This window comes from Oncorhynchus gorbuscha, linkage group LG23 (genome assembly GCF_021184085.1).
Source record: "Oncorhynchus gorbuscha isolate QuinsamMale2020 ecotype Even-year linkage group LG23, OgorEven_v1.0, whole genome shotgun sequence".
Taxonomy (NCBI): domain Eukaryota; kingdom Metazoa; phylum Chordata; class Actinopteri; order Salmoniformes; family Salmonidae; genus Oncorhynchus; species Oncorhynchus gorbuscha.
The window spans coordinates 20,318,034-20,331,747 of NC_060195.1; the positions used below are offsets into that span (position 1 = coordinate 20,318,034).

Below are 13,714 nucleotides of genomic sequence, written 5' to 3' on the forward strand. Positions count from 1 at the left end.
ATCCCCCTTCTAAATATACTGTATCCCCCCTCTAAATATACTGTAGCTCCCCTCTTTATATACTGTATCCCCCCTCTAAATATACTGTTGCTCCCCTCTTTATATACTGTATCCCACCCTCTAAATATACTGTATCCCCCCTCTAAATATACTGTAGCTCCCCTCTTTATATACTGTATCCCCCTCTAAATATACTGTAGCTCCCCTCTTTATATACTGTATCCCCCTCTAAATATACTGTAGCTCCCCTCTTTATATACTGTATCCCCCTCTAAATATACTGTTGCTCCCCTCTTTATATACTGTATCCCCCTCTAAATATACTGTTGCTCCCCTCTTTATATACTGTATCCCCCTCTAAATATGCTGTTGCTCCCCTCTTTATATACTGTATCCCCCTCTAAATATACTGTATCCCCCTCTAAATATACTGTTGCTCCCCTCTTTATATACTGTATCCCCCACTAAATATACTGTATCCCCCTCTAAATATACTGTATCCCCCTCTAAATATAATGTTGCCCCCCCCCCTCTAAATATACTGTTGCTCCCCTTTTATATACTGTATCCCCCTCTAAATATACTGTTATCCCCCTCTAAATATACTGTTGCTCCCCTCTTTATATACTGTATCCCCTCTAAATATACTGTATCCCCCTCTAAATATACTGTATCCCCCTCTAAATATACTGTATCCCCCTCTAAATATACTGTTGCTCCCCTCTTTATATACTGTATCCCCCTCTAAATATACTGTTGCTCCCCTCTTCATATACTGTAGCCCCCTCTAAATATACTGTAGCCCCCTCTAAATATACTGGAGCTCCCCTCTTTATACACTGTATCCCCCCTCTAAATATACTGTATCCCCCTCTTTATATACTGTATCCCAACTCTAAATATACTGTTGCTCCCCTCTTTATATACTGTATCCCACCCTCTAAATATACTGTAGCCCCCCTCTAAATATACTGTTGCTCCCCTCTTTATATACTGTATCCCCCTCTTTATATACTGTATCCCACCCTCTAAATATACTGTAGCCCCCTCTAAATATACTGTTGCTCCCCTCTTTATATACTGTATCCCCCTCTAAATATACTGTTGCTCCCCTCTTTATATACTGTATCCCACCCTCTAAATATACTGTATCCCCCTCTAAATATACTGTAGCCCCCTCTTCATATACTGTATCCCCCTCTAAATAAACTGTAGCCCTCCTCTTCATATACTGTATCCCCCTCTAAATATACTGTAGCCCCCTCTTCATATACTGTATCCCCCTCTAAATATACTGTAGCCTCCCTCTTCAAATACTGTATCCACCTCTAAATATACTGTAGCCCTCCCCCTCTTCATATACTGTATCCAACCCTCTTCATATACTGTAGCCCCCTCTAAATATACTGTAGCCCCCTCTTTATATACTGTATCCCCCTCTAAATATACTGTAGCACCCCTCTTCATATACTGTATCCCCCTCTAAATATACTGTATCCCCCCTCTAAATATACTGTAGCCTCCCTCTTCATATACTGTATCCCCCCTCTTCATATACTGTAGCCCTCACTTCATATACTGTATCCCCCTCTTCATATACTGTATCCCCCTCTTCATATACTGTATCCACCCTCTTCATATACTAGGGCTAAAGTACTGCATATAGGGAACTAGGGCTAAAGTACTAAATAAAGGTAACTCGGGCTAAAGTACTAAATATTGGCAACTAGAGCTAAAGTACTAAATATGGGGAACTAGGGCTAAAGTACTAAATATGGGGAACTAGGGCTAAAGTACTAAATATGGGGAACTAGAGCTAAAGTACTAAATATGGGGAACTAGGGCTAAAGTACTAAATATGGGGAACTAGGGCTAAAGTACTAAATATGGGGAACTAGGGCTAAAGTACTAAATATGGGGAACTAGGGCTAAAGTACTAAATATGGGGAACTAGGGCAAAAATACTAAATAGAGGGAACTACGGCTAAAGTCCGAAATATGGGTAACTAGGGCTAAAGTACTAAATATGGGTAACTAGGGCTAAAGTACTAAATATGGGGAACTAGGGCTAAAGTACTAAATATGGGGAACTAGGGCTAAAGTACTAAATATGGGTAACTAGGGCTATAGTACTGCATATAGGGAACTAGGGCTAAAGTACTAAATATCGGGAATGAGGGCTATAGTACTGCATATAGGGAACTAGGGCTAAAGTACTAAATATGGGTAACTAGGGCTATAGTACTGCATATAGGGAACTAGGGCTAAAGTACTAAATATGGGTAACTAGGGCTATAGTACTGCATATAGGGAACTAGGGCTAAAGTACTAAATATCGGGAATGAGGGCTAAAGCATCAAATATGGTGAACTATGGCTAAAGGACTAAATATGGGGAATTAGGGCTATAGTACTAAATATGGGGAACTAGGACTAAAGTACTAAATAAAGGTAACTCGTGCTAAAGTACTAAATATTGGGACCTAGCGCTAAAGTACTGAATATAGGGACCTAGGGCTAAAGTACTGCATATAGGGAACTAGGGCTAAAGTACTAAATAAAGGTAACTAGGGCTAAAGTACTAAATATGGGGAACTAGGGCTAAAGTACTAAATATGGGGAACTAGGGCTAAAGTACTGAATATAGGGACCTAGGGCTAAAGTACTGCATATAGGGAACTAGGGCTAAAGTACTAAATAAAGGTAACTAGGGCTAAAGTACTAAATATGGGGAACTAGGGCTATAGTACTAAATATGGGGAACTAGGGCTAAAGTACTAAATATGGGGAACTAGGGCTAAAGTACTAAATATGGGGAACTAGGGCTAAAGTACTAAATATGGGGAACTAGGGCTAAAGTACTGAATATAGGGACCTAGGGCTAAAGTACTGCATATAGGGAACTAGGGCTAAAGTACTAAATAAAGGTAACTAGGGCTAAAGTACTAAATATGGGGAACTAGGGCTATAGTACTAAATATGGGGAACTAGGGCTAAAGTACTAAATATGGGGAACTAGGGCTAAAGTACTAAATATGGGGAACTAGGGCTATAGTACTAAATAAAGGTAACTAGGGCTATAGTACTAAATATGGGGAACTAGGGCTAAAGTACTAAATATCGGGAATGAGGGCTATAGTACTGCATATAGGGAACTAGGGCTAAAGTACTAAATATGGGTAACTAGGGCTATAGTACTGCATATAGGGAACTAGGGCTAAAGTACTGCATATAGGGAACTAGGGCTAAAGTACTAAATAAAGGTAACTCGTGCTAAAGTACTAAATATTGGGACCTAGCGCTAAAGTACTGAATATAGGGACCTAGGGCTAAAGTACTGCATATAGGGAACTAGGGCTAAAGTACTAAATAAAGGTAACTAGGGCTAAAGTACTAAATATTAGGACCTAGCGCTAAAGTACTGAATATAAGGACCTAGGGCTAAAGTACTGAATATAGGGACCTAGGGCTAAAGTACTGAATATCGTGAACTAGGGCTAAAGTACTAAATATGGGGAACTAGGGCTAAAGTACTAAATATGGGGAACTAGGGCTAAAGTACTAAATATGGGGAACTAGGGCTAAAGTACTAAATATGGGGAACTAGAGCTAAAGTACTAAATATGGGGAACTAGGGCTAAAGTACTAAATATGGGGAACTAGGGCTAAAGTACTAAATATGGGGAACTAGGGCTAAAGTACTAAATATGGGGAACTAGGGCTAAAGTACTAAATATGGGGAACTAGGGCAAAAATACTAAATAGAGGGAACTACGGCTAAAGTCCGAAATATGGGTAACTAGGGCTAAAGTACTAAATATGGGTAACTAGGGCTAAAGTACTAAATATGGGTAACTAGGGCTAAAGTACTAAATATGGGGAACTAGGGCTAAAGTACTAAATATGGGTAACTAGGGCTATAGTACTGCATATAGGGAACTAGGGCTAAAGTACTGAATATCGGGAATGAGGGCTATAGTACTGCATATAGGGAACTAGGGCTAAAGTACTAAATATGGGTAACTAGGGCTATAGTACTGCATATAGGGAACTAGGGCTAAAGTACTGCATATAGGGAACTAGGGCTAAAGTACTAAATAAAGGTAACTAGGGCTAAAGTACTAAATATGGGGAACTAGGGCTATAGTACTAAATATGGGGAACTAGGGCTAAAGTACTAAATATGGGGAACTAGGGCTATAGTACTAAATAAAGGTAACTAGGGCTATAGTACTAAATATGGGGAACTAGGGCTAAAGTACTAAATATCGTGAATGAGGGCTATAGTACTGCATATAGGGAACTAGGGCTAAAGTACTAAATATGGGTAACTAGGGCTATAGTACTGCATATAGGGAACTAGGGCTAAAGTACTGCATATAGGGAACTAGGGCTAAAGTACTAAATAAAGGTAACTCGTGCTAAAGTACTAAATATTGGGACCTAGCGCTAAAGTACTGAATATAGGGACCTAGGGCTAAAGTACTGCATATAGGGAACTAGGGCTAAAGTACTAAATAAAGGTAACTAGGGCTAAAGTACTAAATATTAGGACCTAGCGCTAAAGTACTGAATATAGGGACCTAGGGCTAAAGTACTGAATATAGGGACCTAGGGCTAAAGTACTGAATATCGTGAACTAGGGCTAAAGTACTAAATATGGGGAACTCGGGCTAAAGTACTAAATATGGGGAACTAGGGCTAAAATACTAAATAGAGGGAACTACGGCTAAAGTCCGAAATATGGGTAACTAGGGCTAAAGTACTAAATATGGGTAACTAGGGCTAAAGTACTAAATATGGGTAACTAGGGCTAAAGTACTAAATATGGGGAACTAGGGCTAAAGTACTAAATATGGGGAACTAGGGCTAAAGTACTAAATATGGGGAACTAGGGCTAAAGTACTAAATATGGGGAACTAGGGCTAAAGTACTAAATATGGGGAACTAGAGCTAAAGTACTAAATATGGGGAACTAGGGCTAAAGTACTAAATAAAGGTAACTCAGGCTAAAATACTAAATATTGGGAACTAGGGTTAAGTACTAAATATGGGGAACTAGGGCTAAAATACTAAATAGAGGGAACTACTGTCATGTTTGTCATTTATTATCATGTCTTGTCCCTGTGCTCCCCATTCTGTTCGTTTCCCTCTACTGGTCTTGTTAGGTTCTTTCCCTCTTTCTATCCCTCTCTCTCCCCCTCCCTCTCTCACTCTCTCGCTCTCTCTTCTCTCTGTCGTTCCGTTCCTGCTCCCAGCTGTTCCTATTCCCCTAATCATCATTTAGTCTTCCCACACCTGTTCCCGATCCTTTCCCCTGATTAGAGTCCCTATTTATTCCTTTGTGTTCCGTTCCTGTCCCGTCGGTTCCTTGTTTAGTATTCACCATGCTGTGATTGCGTATCGCCCTGTCCTGTCGTGTTTTTGCTGTGATTGTGTATCGCCCTGTCCTGTCGTGTTTTTTGCCTTCATCAGATGCTGCGTGTGAGCAGGTGTCTCTGTCAACTACGGCCTGCGCCTACCCGAAGCGACCTGCAGTCTGTGGCCGCTTCTCCTGTTATTCCCTTCTACAGACTAGAGGATTTCTGTTATTCCCTGTTTGGACTTGAATAAACTCTGTTTCTGTTAAGTCGCTTTTGGGTCCTCTTTCACCTGCATGACAGAAGGAACCGACCAAGGAATGGACCCAGCGACTTCAGACGCTCGTTACACTGCCGTCAAGATCCAAGGAGCCATGCTCGGCAGACACGAGCAGGAATTGTCTGCTGCTCGCCATGCCGTGGAGAACCTGGCCGCTCAGGTTTCCGACCTCTCTGGACAGTTCCAGAGTCTACGTCTCGTGCCACCTGTTACTTCCTGGCCTGCCGAGCCTCCAGAACCTAGGGTTAATAACCCACCTTGCTACTCCGGGCAGCCCACTGAGTGCCGCTCCTTTCTCACGCAGTGTGAGATTGTGTTCTCTCTCCAACCCAACACATACTCTAGAGAGAGAGCTCGGGTTGCTTACGTCATTTCACTCCTTACTGGCCGGGCTCGAGAATGGGGCACAGCTATCTGGGAGGCAAGGGCTGATTGCTCTAACAAGTTCCAGAACTTTAAAGAGGAGATGATTCGGGTTTTTGACCGTTCAGTTTTTGGTAGGGAGGCTTCTAGGGCTCTGGCTTCCTTATGCCAAGGTGAACGGTCCATAACGGATTATTCTATTGAGTTTCGCACTCTTGCTGCCTCTAGTGAGTGGAACGAGCCGGCGCTGCTCGCTCGTTTTCTGGAGGGACTCCACGCAGTGGTTAAGGATGAGATTCTCTCCCGGGAGGTTCCTTCAGATGTGGACTCTTTGATTGCTCTCGCCATCCGCATAGAACGACGGGTAGATCTTCGTCACCGGGCTCGTGGAAGAGAGCTCGCATCAACGGTGTTTCCCTGCTCCGCATCGCAACCATCTCCCTCCTCTGGCTTTGAGACTGAGCCCATGCAGCTGGGAGGGATTCGCATCTCGACTAAGGAGAGGGAACGGAGGATCACCAACCGCCTGTGCCTCTATTGCGGAGTTGCTGGACATTTTGTTAATTCATGTCCAGTAAGAGGCCAGAGCCCATCAGTAAGCGGAGGGCTACTGGTGAGCGCTACTACTCAGGTCTCTTCATCTAGATCTTGTACTACTATGTCGGTCCATCTACGCTGGACCGGTTCGGGTGCTACATGCAGTGCCTTGATTGACTCTGGGGCTGAGGGTTGTTTCATGGACGAAGCATGGGTTCGGAAACATAACATTCCTTTCAGACCGTTAGACAAGCCTACGCCCATGTTTGCCTTAGATGGTAGTCATCTTCCCAGTATCAAATTTGAGACACTACCTTTAACTCTCACAGTATCTGGTAACCACAGTGAGACTATTTCTTTTTTGATTTTCCGTTCACCGTTTACACCTGTTGTTTTGGGTCATCCCTGGCTAGTATGTCATAATCCTTCTATTAATTGGTCTAGTAATTCTATCCTATCCTGGAACGTTTCTTGTCATGTGAAGTGTTTAATGTCTGCCATCCCTCCCGTTTCTTCTGTCCCTACTTCTCAGGAGGAACCTGGCGATTTGACAGGAGTGCCGGAGGAATATCATGATCTGCGCACGGTCTTCAGTCGGTCCCGAGCCAACTCCCTTCCTCCTCACCGGTCGTATGATTGTAGTATTGATCTCCTTCCGGGGACCACTCCTCCTCGGGGTAGACTATACTCTCTGTCGGCTCCCGAACGTAAGGCTCTCGAGGATTATTTGTCTGTGTCTCTTGACGCCGGTACCATAGTGCCTTCTTCCTCTCCGGCCGGGGCGGGGTTCTTTTTGTTAAGAAGAAGGACGGTACTCTGCGCCCCTGCGTGGATTATCGAGGGCTGAATGACATAACGGTTAAGAATCGTTATCCGCTTCCCCTTATGTCATCAGCCTTCGATATTCTGCAGGGAGCCAGGTGCTTTACTAAGTTGGACCTTCGTAACGCTTACCATCTCGTGCGCATCAGAGAGGGGGACGAGTGGAAAACGGCGTTTAACACTCCGTTAGGGCATTTTGAGTACCGGGTTCTGCCGTTCGGTCTCGCCAATGCGCCAGCTGTTTTTCAGGCATTAGTTAATGATGTTCTGAGAGACATGCTGAACATCTTTGTTTTTGTCTATCTTGACGATATCCTGATTTTTTCTCCGTCACTCGAGATTCATGTTCAGCACGTTCGACGTGTTCTACAGCGCCTTTTAGAGAATTGTCTCTACGTAAAGGCTGAGAAGTGCTCTTTTCATGTCTCCTCCGTTACTTTTCTCGGTTCCGTTATTTCCGCTGAAGGCATTCAGATGGATTCCGCTAAGGTCCAAGCTGTCAGTGATTGGCCCGTTCCAAGGTCACGTGTCGAGTTGCAGCGCTTTTTAGGTTTCGCTAATTTCTATCGGCGTTTCATTCGTAATTTCGGTCAAGTTGCTGCCCCTCTCACAGCTCTTACTTCTGTCAAGACGTGTTTTAAGTGGTCCGGTTCCGCCCAGGGAGCTTTTGATCTTCTAAAAGAACGTTTTACGTCCGCTCCTATCCTCGTTACTCCTGACGTCACTAGACAATTCATTGTCGAGGTTGACGCTTCAGAGGTAGGCGTGGGAGCCATTCTATCCCAGCGCTTCCAGTCTGACGATAAGGTTCATCCTTGCGCTTATTTTTCTCATCGCCTGTCGCCATCTGAGCGCAACTATGATGTGGGTAACCGTGAACTGCTCGCCATCCGCTTAGCCCTAGGCGAATGGCGACAGTGGTTGGAGGGGGCGACCGTTCCTTTTGTCGTTTGGACAGACCATAAGAACCTTGAGTACATCCGTTCTGCCAAACGACTTAATGCCCGTCAAGCTCGTTGGGCGTTGTTTTTCGCTCGTTTCGAGTTTGTGATTTCTTACCGTCCGGGTAGCAAGAACACCAAGCCTGATGCCTTATCCCGTCTGTTTAGTTCTTCTGTGGCTTCTACTGATCCCGAGGGGATTCTTCCTTATGGGCGTGTTGTCGGGTTAACAGTCTGGGGAATTGAAAGACAGGTTAAGCAAGCACTCACGCACACTGCGTCGCCGCGCGCTTGTCCTAGTAACCTCCTTTTCGTTCCTGTTTCCACTCGTCTGGCTGTTCTTCAGTGGGCTCACTCTGCCAAGTTAGCTGGTCATCCCGGTGTTCGAGGCACTCTTGCGTCTATTCGCCAGCGCTTTTGGTGGCCGACTCAGGAGCGTGACACGCGCCGTTTCGTGGCTGCTTGTTCGGACTGCGCGCAGACTAAGTCGGGTAACTCTCCTCCTGCCGGTCGTCTCAGACCGCTCCCCATTCCTTCTCGACCATGGTCTCACATCGCCTTAGACTTCATTACCGGTCTGCCTTTGTCTGCGGGGAAGACTGTGAGAGCCGCCAATAAACGCAGGATTAAGAGTCCAAGGTATTGTTGCGGCCAGAGAGTGTGGCTTTCCACTCGCAACCTTCCTCTTACGACAGCTTCTCGTAAGTTGACTCCGCGGTTCATTGGTCCGTTCCGTGTCTCCCAGGTCGTCAATCCTGTCGCTGTGCGACTGCTTCTTCCGCGACATCTTCGTCGCGTCCATCCTGTCTTCCATGTCTCCTGTGTTAAGCCCTTTCTTCGCACCCCGTTCGTCTTCCCTCCCCCCTCCCGTCCTTGTCGAGAGCGCACCTATTTACAAGGTACATAAGATCATGGACATGCGTTCTCGGGGACGGGGTCACCAATACTTAGTGGATTGGGAGGGTTACGGTCCTGAGGAGAGGAGTTGGGTTCCGTCTCGGGACGTGCTGGACCGTTCACTCATCGATGATTTCCTCCGTTGCCGCCAGGATTCCTCCTCGAGTGCGCCAGGAGGCGCTCGGTGAGTGGGGGGGTACTGTCATGTTTGTCATTTATTATCATGTCTTGTCCCTGTGCTCCCCATTCTGTTCGTTTCCCTCTACTGGTCTTGTTAGGTTCTTTCCCTCTTTCTATCCCTCTCTCTCCCCCTCCCTCTCTCACTCTCTCGCTCTCTCTTCTCTCTGTCGTTCCGTTCCTGCTCCCAGCTGTTCCTATTCCCCTAATCATCATTTAGTCTTCCCACACCTGTTCCCGATCCTTTCCCCTGATTAGAGTCCCTATTTATTCCTTTGTGTTCCGTTCCTGTCCCGTCGGTTCCTTGTTTAGTATTCACCATGCTGTGATTGCGTATCGCCCTGTCCTGTCGTGTTTTTGCTGTGATTGTGTATCGCCCTGTCCTGTCGTGTTTTTTGCCTTCATCAGATGCTGCGTGTGAGCAGGTGTCTCTGTCAACTACGGCCTGCGCCTACCCGAAGCGACCTGCAGTCTGTGGCCGCTTCTCCTGTTATTCCCCTCTACAGACTAGAGGATTTCTGTTATTCCCTGTTTGGACTTGAATAAACTCTGTTTCTGTTAAGTCGCTTTTGGGTCCTCTTTCACCTGCATGACAACTACGGCTAAAGTCCGAAATATGGGTAACTAGGGCTAAAGTACTAAATATGGGTAACTAGGGCTAAAGTACTAAATATGGGTAACTAGGGCTAAAGTACTAAATATGGGGAACTAGGGCTAAAGTACTAAATATGGGTAACTAGGGCTATAGTACTGCATATAGGGAACTAGGGCTAAAGTACTAAATATCGGAAATGAGGGCTATAGTACTGCATATAGGGAACTAGGGCTAAAGTACTAAATATGGGTAACTAGGGCTATAGTACTGCATATAGGGAACTAGGGCTAAAGTACTAAATATGGGTAACTAGGGCTATAGTACTGCATATAGGGAACTAGGGCTAAAGTACTAAATATGGGTAACTAGGGCTATAGTACTGCATATAGGGAACTAGGGCTAAAGTACTAAATATCGGGAATGAGGGCTAAAGCATCAAATATGGTGAACTATGGCTAAAGGACTAAATATGGGGAACTAGGGCTAAAGTACTGCATATAGGGAACTAGGGCTAAAGTACTGCATATAGGGAACTAGGGCTAAAGTACTAAATAAAGGTAACTAGGGCTAAAGTACTAAATATTAGGACCTAGCGCTAAAGTACTGAATATAGGGACCTAGGGCTAAAGTACTGAATATAGGGACCTAGGGCTAAAGTACTGAATATCGTGAACTGGGGCTAAAGTACTAAATAAAGTTAACTAGGGCTAAAGTACTAAATATTAGGACCTAGCGCTAAAGTACTGAATATAGGGACCTAGGGCTAAAGTACTGAATATAGGGACCTAGGGCTAAAGTACTGAATATCGTGAACTAGGGCTAAAGTACTAAATATGGGGAACTTGGGCTAAAGTACTAAATATGGGGAACTTGGGCTAAAGTACTAAATATGGGGAACTAGGGCTAAGTTGCTACATATGGGGAACTAGGGCTGGAGTACAACAGAGCAGAGCTAGGGCCACTAGCATCCTGCCACCGCCAGTCTGACTAGACTCCCTCATGTCTAGGCTGGGCTGCTTAGGGATTCTATCACTGACATCAGTCATTGATTTAGATAATGTTTTCCTTGCCTGTGTGCATGTCTGTTCATGCTATAATGCCAACTCCTTGTCACTCATTTTTATGTTTAGCTTGACAATAAGCAATGGACCATGGTTGGCAAGAGAACTGATCTGGGACCAGGCTCCTGTTTCTCTTTCATCCTATGGAGATGTTTAACATACTGTAGTGACTGTTCTACTGTAGATTCTGTTCTATTAAAGTAGCAGGTTATTAGGGCCTGACATGGACATGTAGAATAACAGCTGGGTATTAAATGTCCATGTTGCCATTGGTTCTCAGGCAGATGACATGAGAAGAGGAGAGAGGGTCACAGGAATGGGGCAAGCAGACTGATATGGAAATCAAATCACGAGCGAGAGGTAGAAATACGGGAACTTCTCCTTCACTTCCTCTTTGTATTTATAAGAGAGAGGTAATAAAATATTTATCATTCCAGGCAAGCTCTCGTGTCAAGATGAATACATCTCAGACATTAAAATCTTGAGAGGGAGATGAAAAAAGGAGAGAGAGAGAGAGAGAGAGAGAGAGAGAGAGAGAGAGAGAGAGAGAGAGAGAGAGAGAGAGAGGGGGGGGAGAAAGAGAGAAAGAGAGAGATGGAGGGAGGGAGCGGGAGAGAGGGAGAGGGGAGAGAGAGATGGAGGGAGTGGGAGAGAGGGAGAGAGAGGGGGAGAGAGAGAGCGATAGAGAGAGAGCGAGAGAGAGGAGAGAGAGAGAGAGAGAGAGAGAGAGAGAGAGAGAGAGAGAGAGAGAGAGAGAGAGAGAGAGAGAGCGAGAGAGCGAGAGAGAGAGAGAGAGCGAGAGAGAGAGAGCGAGAGAGCGAGAGAGAGAGAGCGAGAGAGCGAGAGAGAGAGAGAGCGGGAGAGAGAGCAAAGATACTAGAAAGAAAGAAAGAAAGAAAGAAAGAAAGAAAGAAAGAAAGAAAGAAAGAAAGAAAGAAAGAAAGAAAGAAAGAAAGAAAGAAAGAAAGAAAGAAAGAAAGAAAGAAAGAAAGAGAGATGTATATCACTGCACTGGCACCAACAATAGGTGGGGGAAAGAGGGAGCTTGGGGAGATGAGAGCAGAAATCAGAGAGAGGAGGAGAGAAAGAGAGGAGGAGAGAAAGAGAGTAGGTGAGAGGAGGAGAGAGTGCAGAAGACCGAGGGAGAGAGTGGGGGAGAGAGTAAAAATGGGGAGTTGAAAGGGACAGAGTTACACGAAGTCAAAAGATAACAATGAACTCTGACAGGAAAGTGAAGAGGTTCAGAGATGAAAGGATGCATGTGTGAGGAATGAGAGAACGAGAGAGAGGGAGGAAGCGAGCGAGTAAGAGAGAGAGAGAGGGAGTGGGTGAAAGGGAGAGGGGAGAGTGAGTGGGAGAGAGGGAGAGAAAGGGAGATAGAGAGAGAGAAGGATGATAATATGACATTTGAAATGTCTTTATTCTTTTGGAACTTCTGTGAGTGTAATGTTCACTGTAAATTTTAGTTGTTTATTTCAATAAAGCCCTTAAATGGAAATTAAATTGAGAGAGAGAGCGGGGCAAGGAGGGAGTGAGTGAGAGGGAGGGAGCGGTAGTGTGTGTGTGCACGAACGCACTGCACTGCACACACACACACAAACACACACATACACACACACAAACACAATACATACACATACAAACACCCACACACACACACACATACATACACACTCCTATTGGGTCTGGAATCCCCTATCGCCGTCACATGGTATTAGCCCAATGTCAGCTCTGCAGGCTGTCACCCCGGCCTGTAAAGCCTGAGACTGGAATGGGGACCCCAGAGAAGGGATGGGTAGAGGATCTCTCTCTCTCAGCCTGATCAGGCAGCCATGCTAGTCCCCTCAGAGAACACTTCTCCCTGTGACATTCCATCCCTGCCACTCCGTGAGCACAGAGATATGAAGACATAGCATTCTTGTGTCCAAAATGGTACCCTATTCTCTTTACACTGCAATACTTTTCACTAGGGCCCTGTAGTGCACTATAGTGCACTATATAGAGAATATGGTACCATTTAGAACGCAGACCTTGTCTTGAACACTGCCGTGTGGGAAGAGGGAATGGTGGGGTTGAGATCATGTGGTGGATACATTAAGGGGTTTTCAACCATCTCATTTTTCTGAGCCCTGACAGCTAAGACTGGACACACACACACACGCATGCACACATACACACACACACAAACACACATACACAAACACACACGCACACATGCACACACGCACACACGCGCTATCCGTCAAAAGTCCGAACATTGCAGTTACACTTTATGTTTCATTTGACCCCTGCTCTTATCTGAAGTGAAATACATTACATTTATATTTTAGTTATACATTTTCCATTCATCCAACTGGGTAGTCACTGAAGCAATTCAGGTTAAGTGCTTCGCTCGAGGACAGAATAGCAATATATCTCACCTGGGATTTAGATTAGCAACTTCCTACCCTATCCGGCAATGCTTGCTGCAGATAGATACCCTGATATCAAAGGGATTTTTAGCAGACATCAAACATTGTGAAAAACAGCCAGGAAATGCTGCAGCGCGCTGCTGGGTGTGTGTGTGTGTGTGTGTGTGGGTGTGTGTGTGTGTGTGTGTGTGTGTGTGTGTGTGTGTGTGTGTGTGTGTGTGTGTGTGTGTGTGTGTGTGTGTGTGTGTGTGTGTGTGTGTGTGCGTGCGTG

The 13,714-nt window shown here is 45.1% G+C and overlaps 1 protein-coding gene across 1 annotated transcript in view; it reads right to left on the reverse strand.

Annotated features, from left to right (window-relative positions):
- gpc3 (glypican 3) overlaps window positions 1-13,714 on the reverse strand; it is a 264,625-nt gene that overhangs the window by 154,682 nt on the left and 96,229 nt on the right. The window lies entirely within an intron of this gene.